The following is a 19,230-nucleotide window of genomic DNA, read 5'->3' as shown; positions in this document are numbered from 1 at the left end:
AAACAACTTCAGATTTACATGTTTGTGCAAGATTTGGGGGCTGTATATAAATGCAGTATTACCAACTTTTCCTGTGGTTCCAAATCCAGCAAAAATATTGAATTGCATACTACTTGCAGCAAAATATTTTTCGATGACAGATCTGTGTTCATTATTCTTTTCTACACTTAAACACCCTGAAGTTCAGTTTCTGTTCACCTTTACTTATAAGGAAGTATATAGGGACACAGTTACCACAGGGATACACTGAATCTCATTCATTGTTTTCTCAAATTCTAAAAAAAAGATTTGGGAAATGTGACATTTCCAGGTGGTCTGTGTTAGTGCAATATGCAGATGATTTACTAACAGCATCGGATTCTTTTCAGCAGTGTCAGCAGAATACAATACATCTTTTAACTATCCTTGCAGAAAAAGGACATAAGTTGTTGAGAAAAAAGTTACAGCTATGGTCATCTCAGGTAAATCATCTTGGTCATCTGATAGTTTAGGGTAGAAGGCAGATGTTACCATCTTGTACTAATGGAAAGTACAGTTGTGTACACCTACCAAAAATGTAGATGTTCGAGTGTATTCACTGTTGCAGTCATCACTTTTGGGTTATCTGCTTGCAGTAACCCTCAGTCAGCCTGATTAACAAAGTCTTGGGTCCTGCATCGGTTGCTGTCCCTTCTTCCATGATGTCAGGTCGTCAGGGGTATAAAACACGCAGCTGATGCCATTACATCAGTTTTTCTTGCCCCAGATGTCAGGTGCCCCCTTAACTCATTAACCCCGAGTACCTTCTCATGGCGCCTGTGTACTTAACACCGAGCGCGCCATGAGAAGATACCTTCCTGCGAGAAACTGTAGTGAAGATTTGTAGTTGAGCTTAATGTAAAACACACTGAAATCGTAACTGAACATGTAAATTACATTATATAGTTACGATTCAGTGTGTTTTTACATTAAGTTCACATTAAACTTTTGCTACAAATTCCGTGTAAACGGTTCTTGATAAAGCAAGTGGTGGCAGCCAATCGGATTCTTGCAATCCAAGCCACCACTTGCTCCACCCCCAACCTAATTTTCTTTTGTTTTAAACTACTAAACTCTCTATATCTAATGCATCACTAGTCCACTACTTATAACATATTGTTTATCCAGCCATTTCATATAATTCAACGACTTTCTACTGACCGTTGTATTTTTAAGTGACGCCTGAGGCGTGAATTCCAGTAAGACCCCCCCACCCTTTACTTATTTCAGCCAGTTCTGAAATGTGATGTTTCTAAGGCTATCTATAAAAAACCCTCCCACTAAAGAGCATAAATGATACGTTGCGTTTGCTGAAGAAACGAATGCCGTTAACAGGATTGCTGTAGACAGTTGAAACTAAAATTTATTTTTGTAGGATTCAATTCCTACACACAGCTAAATCTAGTTTGTGCAAAGGTAATGGGAACGGTACTACAATTTCAGCATAAATATGAAGTTGATTGCAGCAGTCGCTTGATGGAAGACAGAGTGCTGATGCAAACTGAGTGAGTGTTTTGGTTACTTAGTTGTCACTGCTTGACACCCCCCAATAATTTGGAAAGTTCACGTATTTTTATGTGACGCCTGAGGCATCAATTCCAGTAAGATCCCCACCCCTTACTCATTTCAGCCACTTCTGAAATGTGATGCTTCTAAGGCTTTTCTTATTACTTCTATATCCAACACTTCTCGGGCTCCTTAGAAGCCACAAAAAAGTCCCCATCTCCTGACGAAGATGCTGTTTACCTCCGTAGAAATCTAGAAGATAATTAGCTCAACAGGCAAAATCTAAGTCAGTTTTCTCAGTAAAAACTCCATTGGCTCAGATTCCAGTATAAACTGCAATTTAATAAAATAAAAATAAACAGCAGCACAAGTTTTCAAATAGTATTTCAGCAAGAATAGAAGCCGTCAGACCTGCAATCCTTCTCTTCATCCCATCTTTCTATCTACAAAAGAAAACCCTCCCGCTAAAGAGCAGAAATGATATGTTGCGTTTGCTGAAGGAACGAATGCCGTTAACAGGATTGCTGTAGACCGTTGCAATTAAAATTGATTGCTTTTCTTCGGGTTTTTTTTTACGTAACTGCTGCTGTTTTCTGATGAATGTGTTTTTTGTAATTTATAATAGTGTTGTGAGTGGTTATGGATCGTACTGATATTTTATTTTTTTGAAGGAGGGTTGAACAGAAGTTCCAATAGCAGTTACCTCATTATAGCAAGTGTGTATATACCCCGGAAAAGTGCACTGCTGGGTTGAGTAGATTAGGATGAGACTTCACGGAGTATTTAGAATAGTCTAATGGGTACTGATATATATTTTTTTAGAAGGATGGCTGAACAGACGTTCCAATAGCAGTTAACTTGTAAATATTAAATATTTAAATATTGCTCTTATAAACCTAAAAAGTTGCAGGAGTAACAGGGTTTGTGTTAGCAGACATTTCCCGAGGGATGTGAAGTCTTTTATTTTCTAATATTATATTCTATATTCTAATATAATTAACTGAACCCAGGTGCTGCACTGTTCAGAATTTTCATAAGGATGGTACCTACAAATTTCTTTTAACATGACAAATGTTTAGTTACCCATAAATATGCTTGCAGCAATTAGTTTACGTTGGAGCTTTTGTCCATTTTCATATGCTGTATAGTAATAAAAGGCAAAGTATCTTGACCTGAATTGTATATACTGTACTGCTGGGTATGTGTTAGTTTTAATTTAACTGTACTGTGGGGCTTCGTTCAGAAGTTGTGTCACACTAGTAGGGTTTGTCACCTTGTGTTGAAACCAAACTGCATTGTTCTTGTAGAAATTCCAATGCATATTTGTACAGTTATTAGAATTTTCATTTTTTTTACCATAACGTTTGATGCCAGGGAAGAAATGTATACTTATACTGATATTTCAACTTATTTTATTCCTTTTGTTGACTGAGATAATTATTTATTTTTTTCCTTTTGTTGACTAAAATAATAAAATGCCACTTTTCAGCAGAGCACACAGGAGACAAGCTCAACAGGTAATCACAGTAACAAAAGTTACACCAACTACAACTGCGTAGCTCAACATTGATGTAGCATTAACATGCATACATCAATAAGCAGAACAGGTAACAACCATACTGTAATATATATATATATATATATATATATATATATATATGTGTGTGTGTATAGATCAGGTGCAATAAATAGGTTAAAGATTGGAAGCTTACTTGCTGATGGTATGTTTTTTTTTTTTTTTTGCATATGTAGATAATTTTAAATGTGAAACTTCACATATTGTTAGATTGTGGATCAGCTTATCACATAACCTGGCAAGGTCCCATGTATTTGTTGTTAGAGTAGGCAGTACTGTGTTTTTATTTTAGGTTAGGTAGACAAATCCATTAGGCCCATTTGATTGTTAGCAGCTCTAACCTTTAATCTTGTATGCTATATTTCCAGATACGTTTATGTTGTAATTAAAGAATAGGAGATGGATAAAACATTGGGTGTAATTTAGTTTTTTTTCATCTTTGTTCTATAATCATATATTTATATTTGTAGTTCATTTTTAGTTCATTCATTCATTTGACTAACATGTGCCTGTTGTAAGAAAACTGTATTGCACAGTTTATAAACAAAGGGATTGTGTCAACTAGGGATGTCATTGTCCCGCTCTTCTTGCTATAAACTCTGAAATTACTGTAATTGAAGGGGTAATTCTAAGCTGTCAGTTTTCTTTCCCTCTGAGTTTAAACCACTTACACTTCAGAGTATGACTTGATGACAGAGCTGTAGAAACTGTTTATAACAAGGGAGTATCATTTATTTTGTAGTTTTTTATATGTCTTGATCCTGTATTGTTTTCTTACTTCAATCAAGCAGCTATAAGCATATTGCTAACTGTAGGGCATTGAGGCTGATATTTATGCCAGATTTTTTTCAAGTCCTAAAACTTGCCTTATGCCACTTGGTAACAGAACTCTTTCAGGATATGGTGACTCAGTTGTAAAATGTTTGCTTTAGGCTCCAGGGTCTGTGCTCACCTCCACTCACTGAGCCTATGAACTTTTTACGTTCGCCAATATATATTCAGGTTTTTTTCTCCAGGGTGTTTGGTTTCCTCCCACCTTCCAAAAACATGTTGCTTGATTGGCTACATGTACATGTAGTTGTCTAATATATTACATTTACCTTCATTTTTGTTGCTTAGAATGTTGCTGAAAGAGTCCATGGGCCAGCTCAATTTTTTTGGTTAGCAAAGTAGTTTATAAATGCAGAGCTTTGCATAAGACAGTGATGTGTCATTGTTGAGAATTTATTTTGTTGTGCTGATGACTATAATAGATAGTTGGTGAAACATCACGCTTGCATTTGTTTGCCTGTACTCAGTGTTATCATTCATTCCACAACACAGACGCACAAAAAATTCCATTTTTTTTATGGAGATGAAGGAATAATGTAATGCAAGAACAGCATGGTGGCACAAGAGACACATTTAAAAAAGGATCATAAATTGTTACAGAACATAATAATGCATAATGATCCTTTTTGACATAACTGTTTATAAGAAATTTATCAGCATGTACTGTGTTTTGCATACGTTGTCTATCTTTATGGTGGAATTTACACAGCAGTGCTGGTGTATGTTCTGGAGGGCTATGTGTTCCATGTGGTGTGGTGTAGGAGTTGACTTCCTCTTGACCAGCTATTCCCGTCTTCTGGAGAGTATCTGCATAGCATATCTGGTTTTGTTGATATTTTCAGTCCAACTTCCAATTCATCCAACCTATTACTTCTGATGATATGTTCAGCATATAAATATTAATTATTTGGGGTACAGATTCAAGGCATATATTGTGACCTGGCTTCTAAGAGACTACCCACAGCTCTTTTTAGCTGACACAGTCCAATGTTTTATATATATATTTATTATATTTTCCTGCACTCTTGCTTTTCTTCATTATCCAGTGGATGTTGTCAGTTGGATGCGATATTGACATCAAATCCTTCTTGCTTTATGAGAAGCATTTGCTGTGCGTGAGAGCTGGAGGCATCTCAGCTGTACATATTTTTGCAGAATGTTGAGATTTCTTTGCCTCGTATATTTGGCCTGGCAAATTCTGTGTATGTTTTTATTTATTTATTTTTTATTGTCTTTTTTTTAACCTCTAGACAGGTAACCAAGATGGTGTTTCTCATAGATGCATTGTATTGCTTATGAAACGTGGGATCGCTTGTGCGAATGCTTCATGTTGGTGATTGCAGCCACTAGGAGCTATTGCTGATTGCTGAAGGGTAGTTCAGGGAAATGCTTCATGTTGGTGCTTGTGCATACATCAACATTTTAGTGTCACAGAAAAGATGTTGCATGGTTGGCTAATCCATCTGGCCATTTTGTCATCCTGGGAGCTGGCTGCGTTATACTGAATCACTGGTAAAGTATGTCTTCTATCAGAAGACAAGCTGTCTAGACTAGGTAACATGTCTTGGTGTTCAACAATTTTTAGAAACGTCTAAGCAGAGTGAGAAATCCATGTTGCTGTTGTGAATGTGAACATCTTGTGCAGTCGGGTGACGGGCAGCAACCCCACCAAAAGTTCTTTTTGCACCAGTGGTGATTACTACAGCAAATCTGTCATAAATGAGATCTGAATTGGGGTGACTTAAAATTTTGAAGAAAGGAAGGGCACATGTCCTACGTCCATTTTTTTATAATTTTACTGATGACTGCACATACCTTTCAACCATCCAAGAGAAATTATATTTTGGTTGATTTTCCTGTTGGTGCTTGTACATAGGAGGAAATTTTACTGAATGGTAGTTTAGGGAAAATCTTTCATTCTGGTGCCTGTGCATACATTATATTGAAGGGCTCACTTGGGTGAATGCTTCATTTTGGTGGTCGTACATACTAGGAAATGTTACACGCGTTTCGTTTGGGTAAGCGTTTAAGTTTGGTGATTGTGCATTCCTTAACATTCTACTGAAGTGGTTGCTTAGGTGAAGTGTTCATGCTGGTGGTAGTGCATACTAGGAAATGTTACTGAAGGCTTGTTTGGTAAAACATTTTATTTAGATGCATGTATACCTGGACATACTAATGAGGATGTTGCTTGGGGAAATAATTAATTGTGTATCAGGGAAGTGCTTGTGCATACATGGTCTGAATGCTGAAGTGACCGCTGGGCAAAATAGTTTATTGTGCCATTTTGGTGCTTGTGCATACACAATGCAAACAACTGGAGGGGTTACTGGAGAAGCATAGAAATTAAGTCTGAAAATTACATATGGTTACATCACTTAGAATACAGCACAGAAATGTAATTATACTGTAATATGCCAGCATATAAGACATCAGATACACTACTGACTAATTAATAGTGTAATGTAAAATAAGCAGACAAGAAATCACTTATTCTATTTGTGATTAGTAGTTGCATGAGTGAGATAAAAAGTTATCACTTGTTGACAACTGCCAGCATGGAGCTACCATATTTTTTGTGCATTTTTCCTGGCTTTGTCAGTCATGTGTGGAATTTAGGTGGGAGGAAGGGCTCAGTAATATGTAAGTGTTATACTATTTTACTGAATCACTCAGGTGTTCTCCTTACTGATAATGAGTCTGTGTTACACAACAGCTGCACAAGGTAATATAATGAATGCCTAGTCAACAGGTTATGTGCAGCAATTATCACCTTTGTCTGAGCATGCATAACTTTACAGTACTGAAAGGAAGGTCATTATCACATTAGCAATAAGTGCAGTTACAATACAGCAGTGAGTTATTATCACTTTTCTGGTAAAAGACTCTGCTGCTGTCACTGTTACTCACATAAGTAGAAATCGTTATCACTTTGACGAATGCACAAGCCAGATTGTGTTTTTTCTCTATTTGTAGTCATTGCAAGCCACCCCCTCCATTCTTCATCAACTAGCTATCCTCCAAAACCTCTGATGTTTTTTCCTGTGTGTGTGTGTGTGTGTGTGTGTGTGTGTGTGTGTGTGTGTGTATATATATATATATATATATATATATATATATATATATATATATATATATATATATATATATATATATATATATATATATATATATATATATATATATCTATATCTGTGCATATATGTGTGTATATCGATATATATGTATGCACATAATGCACTTGCACATATACACATGAATATCAGTATGGCAGTGGCCTCCCTTGGGAGATAGTGGGTAGCCAGCACAGGTATGGGACACTTCAGACACCCACGGCCTGAAGTCCCGTGCCTGTCCTAGGCATATTAGTGGAGTTGCAGTCCTTACCCTGCTTTTCATCTTTACATGAGCCCTTTCTGTGGCCCGTTGTCAGTCGTTGTGTGTAATTTTGTGTTTTCACGGGTGGTAGGTATGTACCTCTGCAGTGTCATCACCACTTATGTACCTTATGAAAAGAATAATGCCCCTGTGGATAGGAGTGAAGATTTGGATGGTCTAACCAGGTAATGCATTATGATATACATATATATATACTTTTCCAATAGATCTGTCAAACATCAGTAGTAATCTGTTTGCATTTTCTTTGTTGTACAGGTTTGTTCACCTTCTGACACTGACATGGCTTCACGACAAATGAGAGTGTGGGTATGTGGCCATTCCTACATTCACTGGGCTGCCAGCCATGCCTCCATAACTGAAAACCAGTACAACTTGAGCTTCTCCACATCCAGTCCGAAGGTATACTGGATTGCAAGAGGTGGTATGCATTGGAGCAGAGTACTGCAGTTGTTGGAAGAGAAGTGTTCCATCTACCCTGAGCCCAACATCCTTGTGCTGCACATTGGAGGGAATGATGTCATCAGTCAACCACTGGGAAGGCTGCGGTTTCAAATTAGAGCAATTTTTGAACACCTGCAGTCGTGGTGGCCACGTTGTCATTTTGTGGTCGGTGAATCTACAATCTGTCCTGACAGCATCACCACAAAAGATGTTCACCTGTTCAGAAGGGATGGTGTTCACCTAACTGAGGAAGGCATTGCCTTGTTATTGACTGACCTCCACAATGGCGTGAGGAGAGCTATACAGGATTGGAAATATGCAACTTGTGAGAAGAATGGAAAACACCCATGACCAAGTAGGGACCAGTATGGTAAGTAAAACTCTATTATGAAATGTGTTGTGTAAAATATATTTTTATGAGTTTGGCAAATAACTGTGGTAAGAAGCTGGTGAAGATGCTGAGAAAGAACTTTTAGTTATGTACTCACCATAACTTCAGATGTTTGGGATCCATCTCGCCTACATTCTGACTGATGGGTTCGGAGCCGATCCCTCGGCTCCGACTCGGCACGCTTATGCCAAAGAGCGAAGTCTCTTATTGGCTGAGCTTACTATATCCCAGGATGCACCACTACCAGTCCCCCAGATCTAGTTTGTCCGCACACATGCACACATGCACGCCCTGCTTATATAACATCGTCAGATGAAACAAGATAAAACAGTAGAACTCAAACCGTTCAATCTCTCTGATCTCCAAGGCAGGGGGAAGGAGGGTGGGTATTAGGAATGTAGGGAGATGGATCCCAAACATCTGAAGTTATGGTGAGTACATAACTAAAAGATGTTATGTGATCCTATCTCGCCTACATTCTGACTGATGGGACAGCGTCCCTAGCACCTGAATCCTGGGTGGCTCACTGGAAAACACTCCTGAGTACCGTGGAACCAAATGATGCTTGCCCTTTAGATGCCACATCCAATTTATAGTGGGAAATGAAAGTGTGCGGATTTGACCAAGTAGCCGCAGCACAAATCTCCGATATAGCGAGCTTGGAATGAAAAGCTATAGAAGTCGCCATAGCTCTGGTAGAGTGAGCTTTGATAGATGTTGTAAGTTGCTTATTCAAGAAGAATAAGCCTGAGTTATACAATCTCTAATCCATTTGGAGATGGTAGCTTTTGTAATGGTTTTACCCAATTTACTGTCTGAGAAGGACACAAACAATTGGTCTGATTTACGAAATTGATGAGTCCTGTCTAAATAGAAACGCAACTGCCTGTGAACATCCAATTTATGGAGAGTGTATTCTGCTTCATTGGAGAATTTTGGGAAGAAAACTGGTAGCTCCAGAGATTGTTGAAGACAGAGATTAGAACAGACCTTTGGAACAAAGGATGGATTAGGTCTAAGTGATACTCTATCCTTGTGGAAAATCAAGTACGGTGGTTTAATAGATAGGGCTTGAAGCTCTGAAACTCTTCTTGCAGAAGTAATTGCAACTAAGAAGGCAGTTTTCCAAGACAGATATTTTAAGTCACATGTAGCAGCAGGTTCGAAGGGGAGATGTTAATGCACGAAGCACCAAATCAAGATCCCACGGGCGCAGGATGAAAAACTGGGGTCTTAACAGGCCCGCACCTTTAATAAAGGTCTTGCATAATCTGTTGCTCATCAATGGAGGATCCATGGATTCATGGAATTTAGAGATAGCCGCCAGTTGGACTTTAATAGTAGAGACAGAAGATCCTTGATTAAACAGGGATGTTAAGAATTTCAAAACTTCGGGATTGGAGCAGTGATAGGGTCTAAGCCCTGAGTTGAGCTCCAGATAGCAAACCTCTTCCACTTACTGAGGTACAATTTGTTAGTGGTGGGTTTGTGGGCTGAAGATAAAATGTGAATAACTTCCGGGTCTAATGTGTGACTTCTGACCAAGGTCGGAAGTGGAGGAGCCAGGCTGTTAACTTCAAGGAGTGTAGGGACTTGATGCTGTCGTCCCGACTGATGGATTAGCAGATCGGAGTTAGATCTAGCGTCCAAGGATAGTCCACCGCATGTTTCTTCAGGTAGGGAAACCATACCTGACGAGGCCAGTATGGAGCAATCAGTATCATTGTGGACCCCAATTGAGAAGTTTTTGAATGACTTTGGAGAGAAGTGGTATCGGAGGAAAGGCATAAAGTAGCCCTGTTGGCCAAGGTTGTGCTAGAGCATCCATAGCTGCTTCCCTTGATGTGGAGTCAAGGAGAAGAACATTTTGCACTTCGTGTTTAGTGGTGTTGCAAATAGATCGCAGCACGGCGTTCCCCATCTCCTGAAAACCTGAGCTGCTACTGTTTCGTTTAGGGACCACTCGTGAGGAGAGAGAATTGTCCTGCTCAATTTGTCTGCCAATATATTTGATTTCCCCGGAATGTGGGTCGCTACCAAGAAGCGGTTGGTAGCTACAGCCCATTCCCACACCCTCATGGCCTCTCTGCAAAGGGGGTAAGATCTGGTCCCTCCTTGTTTGTTCAGATACCAGACCACCGACATGTTGTCTGTGTGGATGGCGATGATGCCCTGAGGAAGAAACTTGTGTAAAGGCCTGTAGGGATAGAAGTACAGCCCTCATTTCCAACACATTGATGTGGAGAAGAGCTTCGTCTGGAAGCCAGGAGCCCTGAACTAACCTGCCCAGACAATGCCCCCCCCCACCCTATCTGGGAGGCATCTGTCGTCAGGGTAACCACTGGAGAGGGAATAACAAAGGGGCTTCCTTGATTTAGATTGGATGTCTGAAGCCACCAGCGAAGGTCCCGTTTGCATGTTTCTGTAATCATGATGTGATGATTGAGGGGAAGGTCCTGAAAGGACCATTGAGTTGACAATAGCCACTGAAGAATCCTCATGTGCAATCTTGCCAGAGGAACTAAAACAACCGTGGCAGACATTGAACCTAAAACTTGTAGGACCATCCTGGCTGGGGCTTTGGATCTTGAAATCAGAGCTTGAACTTGGCCCTGTAAAGTTTGGATCCTTTCGTAGGAAGAAAAGCAGCATCAATTTTGAGTCTATCTCTGCTCCTATGAACCTTATGCTGAGAGGGCAGCAAGACAGACTTTGACCAATTGAATGTAATCCCCAGGGAAGCACCCAGGGAGATGGTGGCTTTGAGGTTGTCCATTAGTAGATGCCTGGTGGTGGCAGTCAGGAGCCAGTCGTCCAGATAGGGAAACACTTGGAATCCGAGACTCCTCAGGTGAGCAGTCACTACTGCCAAACACTTGGTGAACACCCTGGGGGCTGTGGTGAGACCAAAGGGCAGAGCACAAAATTGGAAATGACTGACTCCCAGGCTGAAGCGCAGATACCTCCTGGACGCCTGATGAATCGGTATGTGATAATAGGCGTCCTTGAGGTCTATGGAGCACATCCAAACCTCCTTCTCCAACAATGGGAGAATGGATTGTAACGTGACCATTGAATTTGGATTTCGACGGATTGGTTCAGTTTGCTGAGATCCAATATTGGTCTCAGGTCCCCTGTCTTTTGGCACTAAAAGAACCTTGAGTAATTATCGGATCCGATCTGGTCTGTGGGGACCGGTTGGATGACTCCTTTTTCTAGCAGCTTTAAAGCTTCTGCGGCTGCAATTTCCCTTTGACTGGGTGGTGGGTCCGGGATTTTTGGACGGTGGGGGTGAGCATGTGAATGGGATGGTGTAACCTCCGGCAATGATCCGAAGCACCCATCTGTCCTGAGTGATTGACTCCCAGGCTTTTAGGTGCTTGGCAAAACGGCACCCGACTGGCTCCGGAGCAGCACAGCCGGGCAATCCCTCATGATGTGTGGGAGGCTGAAGAGCCACGAAAGGACTCGCGGTCTCCAGAATTGCGGGGCCCTCTGCGCCTCTGGGACGGCGTCTCCCAGAAAAATTTCCCGTCCTCTGCCTCTGGAAGGGAATCTTCCTGCTGTTGAGAAAAACTTACGTGATTTTCGAACCACATTTTCCCCTCCTTTGGCCTTGGGATAAGGCCGAAGGGAGTGGAATAACGGGCACCTACGGCAGATAAAGTTTTTCCCTCTTGCTCACAGCGGTAAGGGTGTCTTTAACCTTGGGTCCAAACAAAGAGGACCCATCAAAGGGAGCGTCGGCGAAGGAAGACTTGAAGGCCTCCGCAAACTGACACAAGCGGAGCCAGGCTTGTCTCCGTAGAGCCACGCCTGTGCCTGCGCTCTACCCGCCCCTTCGGCCGCATAGGAAATGAGCCTCATGGACGAAGTTAGAAATTGGCGTAAGGATAGCCAACTGAGAGCTAACCGACTGGGCTAGCTGCTCAGGTAGGTTACCCGAGAGGAATCTGACAGCTCCTTGACCAGATCCCTCTGAAGCCTGGTAAAATGTGCCAAATAATTCAGAGACCTTAAAGTAAAGGCCGCTGAAGTCAGGGTGCTTCCCGTACCTGTCCATGCTCCTAGACTCCTTATTAGGAGGATGGACGGACGTTGAAGCCTCTGCCACATCCTGTTGTGTAGCAGATGCCACCACCATGGCATCTACAGCCACGCCTTTAGTGAGGAACTCCTTCTCGGGTGGAGCAGATAAAAATTTATTAGGGCGAGAAGGGACTGGTTCCACGGTATCTGGATGTTCCCACGCCGACAAACTAAATCCAGGAGCTCGTCGAAGGGCGGAGACACCCAAGAGGCGGAGGGCTGAGCCCCAAAGGCCTTGAGGAGCACTGACTCATCAGCAGAGGGGGGTTTGGATATCCAGCCGCCTCATTGTTTGAGGATCTCTAAGATGTCTGCAAATGAGACATCATCCGAGGGCGACTTCGGGACCCCTCCGCATCAGCAAGATGAGTGTTCGATTTAATAGAGTCGTGGTAGTCCACGTGCTTCCTCTTGCACGATATCTTCACTTGGGGTTCCTCCGAAGACAACTCGAAGAACCCTCAGGAGGAGGGGAACCCCAATGGGGGTAACCTCAGGCCCAGGGGCTCCGCTGCCTACGGACAGGGAACTGCCAAAGACCCAGTCTCCACGCCCAGGAAGGTGCCGGTAAAGCCGGAGAGATGGCGAAGACTTGGCCAAGGCACTCCTCATAGCTCTGAAAGCCGGACCCCAGAATCCTGGGAGTGTCCGGTCTCGAGCCATGATAGCAGACGGCAATCCCGCAGAAGCACCGAGAGGGAGGCTCGGAACCGAAACCATAGGTCCCGAAACATCACCCGGGTCCAGCCGAAGAAGTCCGTGTACCAAACTCGGACCCGAAGGCCCGGGTTGGAGTAAGGGTCGGAGCCGACCCTAAGATCTCCACCGGCTCCAACAGCACCTGCTCCGGAGCGAAGCGGTCGGAGGAGGAATAGCCATGTGATGGGCATGGGCTATCGGCTCCGAAGCCAACTGGGTCGGAGCCGAAACAAATTTTTGAAAGACTGGGGACTGGAACAGTCTTTGGAGCACCCTGTCTATATCCGAATCCGACATCCTCGAGGACTTAGAGGATACTGAACAGGTTCGAGATGGCCTCTCCAACGGCCCCAAAGGACTAGGGGACCGGCTCCGAGGCGACTCGATGACTATCGGCGCCGAAGGAATACCCACACTAGGTTCCATCGGTGCCGAGGAGGACTTCGGCGCCGAGGAGGAAGTGTCTGAGCGGGCAACCCTAGTCGGCTCCGAGACCAGTGGAGCCGATGAAGGTGACCCGCCTCTCGATACCCCAGCCATCGGCTCCGAAGCCAGAGGAGTCGAGACTGGTGGCATCGAGGCAGACCATTCCGCCCTCGGCTCCGAAGTCCTTGGAGCCGAAGGAGAAGCCTGCCTATGTCTTTTGGCGGCCGGATCCGACGGACTGGTCGGAGCCGACGCCTTCTTCTTTTTGGTTGGAGAAGGAGAGGATGCTAGAGCCTCTTCGAAAGAGGGTTTAATTAAGCCTTTAAGAATAAGTTTATTTTTCCTCTCCTGGAGGACCCTTGAGGAAAAAGCGTGACACACGCTGCATGATTCTTGTAAATGTTTTGCACCCAAACAATAAACACAGAGAGAGTGGTCATCTGTGATTGACATTTTAAAATTACATTTGGTGCATTTTTTGAAGCCCGAAGGCCTAGGATTCTGAGACATTATAGCAAAAAAACAGTAATCCCTGACAGAAAAAACCAACACTATCCACTTGATTTTCTAATCAACTGACACTACCTAAAAATCAGTTTACAGCTGCCGATTAGGTAAACAATCTGTAACAATTAAGTCAAGGGTACTTTGAAACCGTCTAAGGTTTAAGGGGGGGTTGACTGACCGGGAAGGCCCTAAGATAAAGGAGGCCTGAAATCAAATCAACGCCCAATCACACTACAAAGTTCTGACAAAACTCCAAACACACTACAAAGTGAAGAATAGCCGTTAAAACAGCTTTTTATGACAAGAACAGCAAAATTCTGACAGAAAAAAGTTAGTAAATAAATACTACTCAGCTCAGCCAGCTCGAGACCACGTCTTCGCAAGTTAGCGGCAAACGAGATCTGGGGGACTGGTAGTGGTGCATCCTGGGATATAGTAAGCTCAGCCAATAAGAGACTTCGCTCTTTGGCATAAGCGTGCCGAGTCGGAGCCGAGGGATCGGCTCCGAACCCATCAGTCAGAATGTAGGCGAGATAGGATCACATAACATCAACTGTTTCAGGAGAGTGCTAGCATGTACAATCGAATATGTATTGTATATGTATAGTATTGATAGTTCCAACATGTAAAAGAATTGGGCCTGTTGTTGTACACATGTGCAGATACCAATGTTTGTTTCAGACATAGGTTATGGAAATTATGATTTTTTTCATATTTTGGTAAATAACTTTGCAAGGGAGCATCTGAATGTGCTAAGTAATATCTCATTTTGAAGGCAATACTTGCTGTGGCGACCCCTAACCAGGAAAAGCCGAAAGATACACACTGATAGTTCTAACATGGTAAAAGCATGGTGCCTGTATATTGTACTCATGTGCAGATATCAAAGTTTGTTTCGGACTTAGGTTATGGAAATTATGATTTTTTTCATATTTTTGGTAAATAACTTTGCAAGGGAACATCTATCTGTGCTAAGTAATACCTCATTGTGAAGACAGTATTGATGGTTCTAACATGGGAAAAGACTAGTGCCTGTATGTTGTACTCGTGCAGATATCAAAGTTTGTTTCGGACTTAGGTTATGGAAATTATGATTTTTTTTTCATATTTTGGTAGATAACTTTGTAAGGGAGCATATGAATGTGCCAAGTAATACCTCATTTTGAAGACAGTATTGCTGGTTCCAACATGGTAAAAGAATTGTGCCTGTATGTTGGACACGTGCAAATATCAAAGTTTGTTTGGAATTAGGCTATGGAAATTATTTTCTTTTTCATATTTTGATAAATAACTTTGCAAGGGAGCATGTCAGAGTGCCAAGTAATAACTCATTTTGAAGACAGTGTTACTCCTTACAACATGGTAAAAGAACTGTGTATGTGCACTCTACACATGTACAGATATCACAGTTTGTTTAGTCTTGTACAATTATGAAAATTATACATTTACAATACTTTTCATTATTATGCCCATATCTTTGCAGGGGAGCATGGTGATCACACAAATGATGCATCATTTTGAAGCTGACATTCAGATGCACAACTTCACCACTGATATGTAGGCTCTGTCTGTTACAGGTGATGAGATATTATGCTTTGTTTATTTATCAATTATGAAAAATAATATATTAATCAAATTTCTGTGAATATCTCAAGAAAGGAACATCACACAGTAATGGCTAAGGTATCATTTTAAAGCTGACAGTAATACTAACAAATTACATTCAAATTGTATGGGTCTGCATAGTACATTGACCAAGATATTATGCTTTGTTTTTCCAAAAAGTTAAAAAATATGCACAATATCAGCATTCCTTGCCAAATGTTTAATAATGACTTTGATATACACTATCAACATTTACACTGTTGGAAAGGTCAGTGTCTGCTGAACAACTTTCGTGTTTACATTTTTAGTCTAGCTCTTAAAGTTAAAGAGTTATGAACATTTGTTTTCTGTATGGTATTACAAATGGATTTTCTGAAAATGAGCTCAGGCTGCACTGTTGTTCCTATGGTGGAATTAAGCAGGCAGCTTTTCCTGAGCTGCTCCAGAGTGAATGAGTTAATGGGAAGCAATTCAATCCATAAATATACAAGGTTATACATCCAACAACAAAAAAACAAATATACCAAAAAGCTTTTGAAGATAGTAAAGGAAAGTAGAGGTATATACAAAAAAGAAAAAGAAGGGGGCTGGAGGGAGGGTAACCAGGACTGCAACAGTGAATACACTCAAACATCTGCATTTATGGTAATTACACACAAAGTACAGTTTTGTACCTACCATAAATGTAGATGTCCGAACTGGATAGCATCTGCAGTCATAACAACTGGGTTGTCCTGTCGTCAGGCAGCCCTTCAGTCGGCCGGATTCCAAAGTCCGGGTCCGGCTTCGGTTGATGTCGCACTTCACCCGACGTCATCTCTGTTGGTCTTCGGGTATAAAGGCATCAGCCGACGCCATTTTCCTCAGTGTTTCTTGCCCCAGATGCCAGAAGCCCTCTTGAAGGCTAAAATTTGGATAGATGCCAATGTTTCCAAAAAGATAGAGGTAAACACACAAATAAGCATGTATGTACATATATACAAACAAATACACCATAAAAGACTCCCCCCCATCAGCTAGCTATTAGGAGGGTAAACACCCTAGGAGTACCACAGAGGGGAAGGAGGGAGGGTAATCCTGACTGCAGATGCTATCCAGTTCGGACATCTACATTTATGGTAGGTACAAAACTGTACTATGTCCTTCATGGATGCATCTGCAGTCATAACAACTGGGTAGAATACCATAGCCAACTAGGGGAGGAGGATAAAACTAGATTATGGTGTGTTTAGGATCCCTTGCAGTACAGCAGTGGCAAACCCTGCTCGGGATCTGGAGTATAGAGGCAAATTATAATGCTTGGCAAATGTATGCACGGAGGTCCAAGTAGCCGCCTCAATAATGGTTTTGGTTGCCACTCCTCGTAAGAAGGCTGTGGTAGTGGCTGTTGCCCTTGTAGAATGAGGTCTTATGTTCTGTGGAATTGGTTTTCCATGGAAGGAGTAACAGAATCGTATGCAATTTCCTATCCATTTGGAGATTGTCTGTTTGGAAATAGCTTTTCCTTCCCTTCCTGTTGCATAGGCTACAAAAAGTTGGTCAGTCTTTCTGCTACTTTTTGTTCTGTCCAAGTAGTAGCGTAGCTGTCTATGTACATCCAAGGTATGCAGTATTCTTTCCCCTCTGTTTTGTGGGTTGGGAAAGAAGGTAGGTAGGTGGATTGCCTGGTTTAAAGACACTCTGGATACCACCTTAGGCATAAATGTAGGATTAGTCCTCATGGACACTCTATCTTGGTGGAAGATTAGGAAGGGTTGCACTGCCATTAAGGCCTGTAGTTCAAACCCTCCTTGCTGAAGTAATTGCCAGTAGGAAAGCAGTTTTCCATGACAGGTGTTGTAGGTCTGCTGTTGCTGCTGGTTCAAAGGGTGATAGTGTCAACTTTTCTAGCACAAAGTTTAAGTCCCAAGCTGGTAATGGTGGTTTCCTTGGAGGTTTTACATTCTTGATACCTCTGAGGAACTGCCTGAGCAAAGGGTGCGAAAAAACAGGTGGATCAAAGCTGTATTCTGCTGAAATAGCTGATGCATGTATCTTGATGGAGGAGTAGGACAGGCCTGAATGTAGAAGTTCGGCCAGATACTCCAGAATGTTAGGCATATCTATGTTTGACACATCTTTTCCTCTTTCAGTACTCCAAATGACAAACCTTTTCCATTTTCCAGCATAGTTTCTTCTTGTTGAAGGTCTGTGTGCTTCAAGAATAATGTCTTTAACTCTTTGGGAAAGTTCTGGATTAGCTGCTGCTATGTGATGTTCCATGCAGTCAGTTGCAACGTTTTTAGGTTTGGATGCATGATGCTGTAGTTGTTCTGAGTTAACATCAAAGGCATCAGGGGTATTAGCCACATATTGTTCCGAGACATGCTCCTCAGCAGTGGGTACCAGTGTTGTCTTGGCCAGTTTGGAGCTATCAGGGTTATCCTTGGACGTTCTTCCTTGATTTTTAATAATACCTTGTGTATCAAGGGAAGAGGTGGGAATGCATATGCTGTTAGGCCTTTCCAGCTGAAGGAGAGCGAATCCACTTTCCATGCTAGTGGGTGGAATGTCCTTGTGCAGAATTTTTTGAGCTGGTGATTGAGAGGTGATGCAAATAGATCTATCTGAGGCATTCCCCATTTCTTTGAGATGGTCTTGAAGATGTCCGGGTGTAGCATCCATTCGTGGGCATCCGATGTGGTTCTGCTTAATATGTCTGCTAGAGTATTTTCTTTTCCCGGTACAAACATTGCCTGTAACTGGATGTTGTAGCTGAGTGCCAGGTTCCACAGCTCCAAAGTCATTCTGCATAGGGGGTATGAATGAGTGCCTCCTTGTTTGTTGATGTACCACATAACTGTGGTGTTGTCTGTCCTTATCATCAACTGGCCCTCTTTGAGAAATGGTCTGAACTTTTGGATTGCCAGTTTTACTGCCAGCATTTCTTTTAGGTTGATGTGCAGGTGAAGTTGATCCTGAGTCCACAATCCTTGCATTTGTCCAGCATGTGGGCCCCCCATCCTAGGTCTGAAGCGTCTGTTGTGATGGTCTGGCTTGCTTGACATCTGCGAAAGGGTAGTCCTGGGTTTGAGTGGCATGCCTGAGCCCACCATAGGAACTCCTGTTTTAAGCATGGAATTAGTGGAATTTCTGTTTCTAGGCTGTGTCTGTGTTGGGACCATAAATTCTTTAGGTACCACTGTAGTTTTCTCATGTGTAGTCTGGCAAGTGGGACCAAGATTATGCATGATGCCATGAAGCCCAAGGCCTGCAGTACTTTTCTTGCTGTTAACTTGTTCAGTTTTGTTAGTGCCAAGAAGTAAAGAGGGAGTTCTTTTTGTTTTTCTGTAGTTAGGAATGCCATTTGTTTTACTGTGTCCAATTCCGCGCCCAAGAATGTCCTTGTTTGGGATGGAATCAGCCTTGACTTTTGTAAATTGACTGTGTATCCCAGTGCTTGTAACAAGTAAATGACCCTTTGTAAATCTGTTGTCAGCTTGCTTTTGTTGTCCCCTTGTAGCAGGCAGTCGTCCAGGTATGGGTAAATTTGAATTCCCTGTAGTCTGCAATGGGCAATTACTGATGCCAGGCATTTTGTGAATACTCTGGGCGCAGTAGATAAGCCAAAGGGCAATGCTGAGAATTGATAGTGCTCTGATCCTGCAAGAAATCTGAGGTATCTTCTGCAGATTGGTCGAATGGGGACGTGCAGGTATGCCTCCTTGAGATCTAGAGTTACCAGCCAACACTCCTTGCCCAG

At 42.2% G+C, this 19,230-nt stretch overlaps 1 protein-coding gene across 1 annotated transcript in view; it reads right to left on the bottom strand.

Annotated features, from left to right (window-relative positions):
- Positions 1–19,230, bottom strand: part of ETFDH (electron transfer flavoprotein dehydrogenase) — a 1,111,536-nt gene that overhangs the window by 503,290 nt on the left and 589,016 nt on the right. The window lies entirely within an intron of this gene.

Source organism: Protopterus annectens, chromosome 2.part1 (genome assembly GCF_019279795.1).
Source record: "Protopterus annectens isolate FY-2018-M chromosome 2.part1, PAN1.0, whole genome shotgun sequence".
Lineage (NCBI taxonomy): Eukaryota > Metazoa > Chordata > Ceratodontiformes > Protopteridae > Protopterus > Protopterus annectens.
The sequence above is the reverse complement of the archived record's forward strand: the minus strand, read 5'-3'. Positions and strand labels throughout refer to the sequence as shown.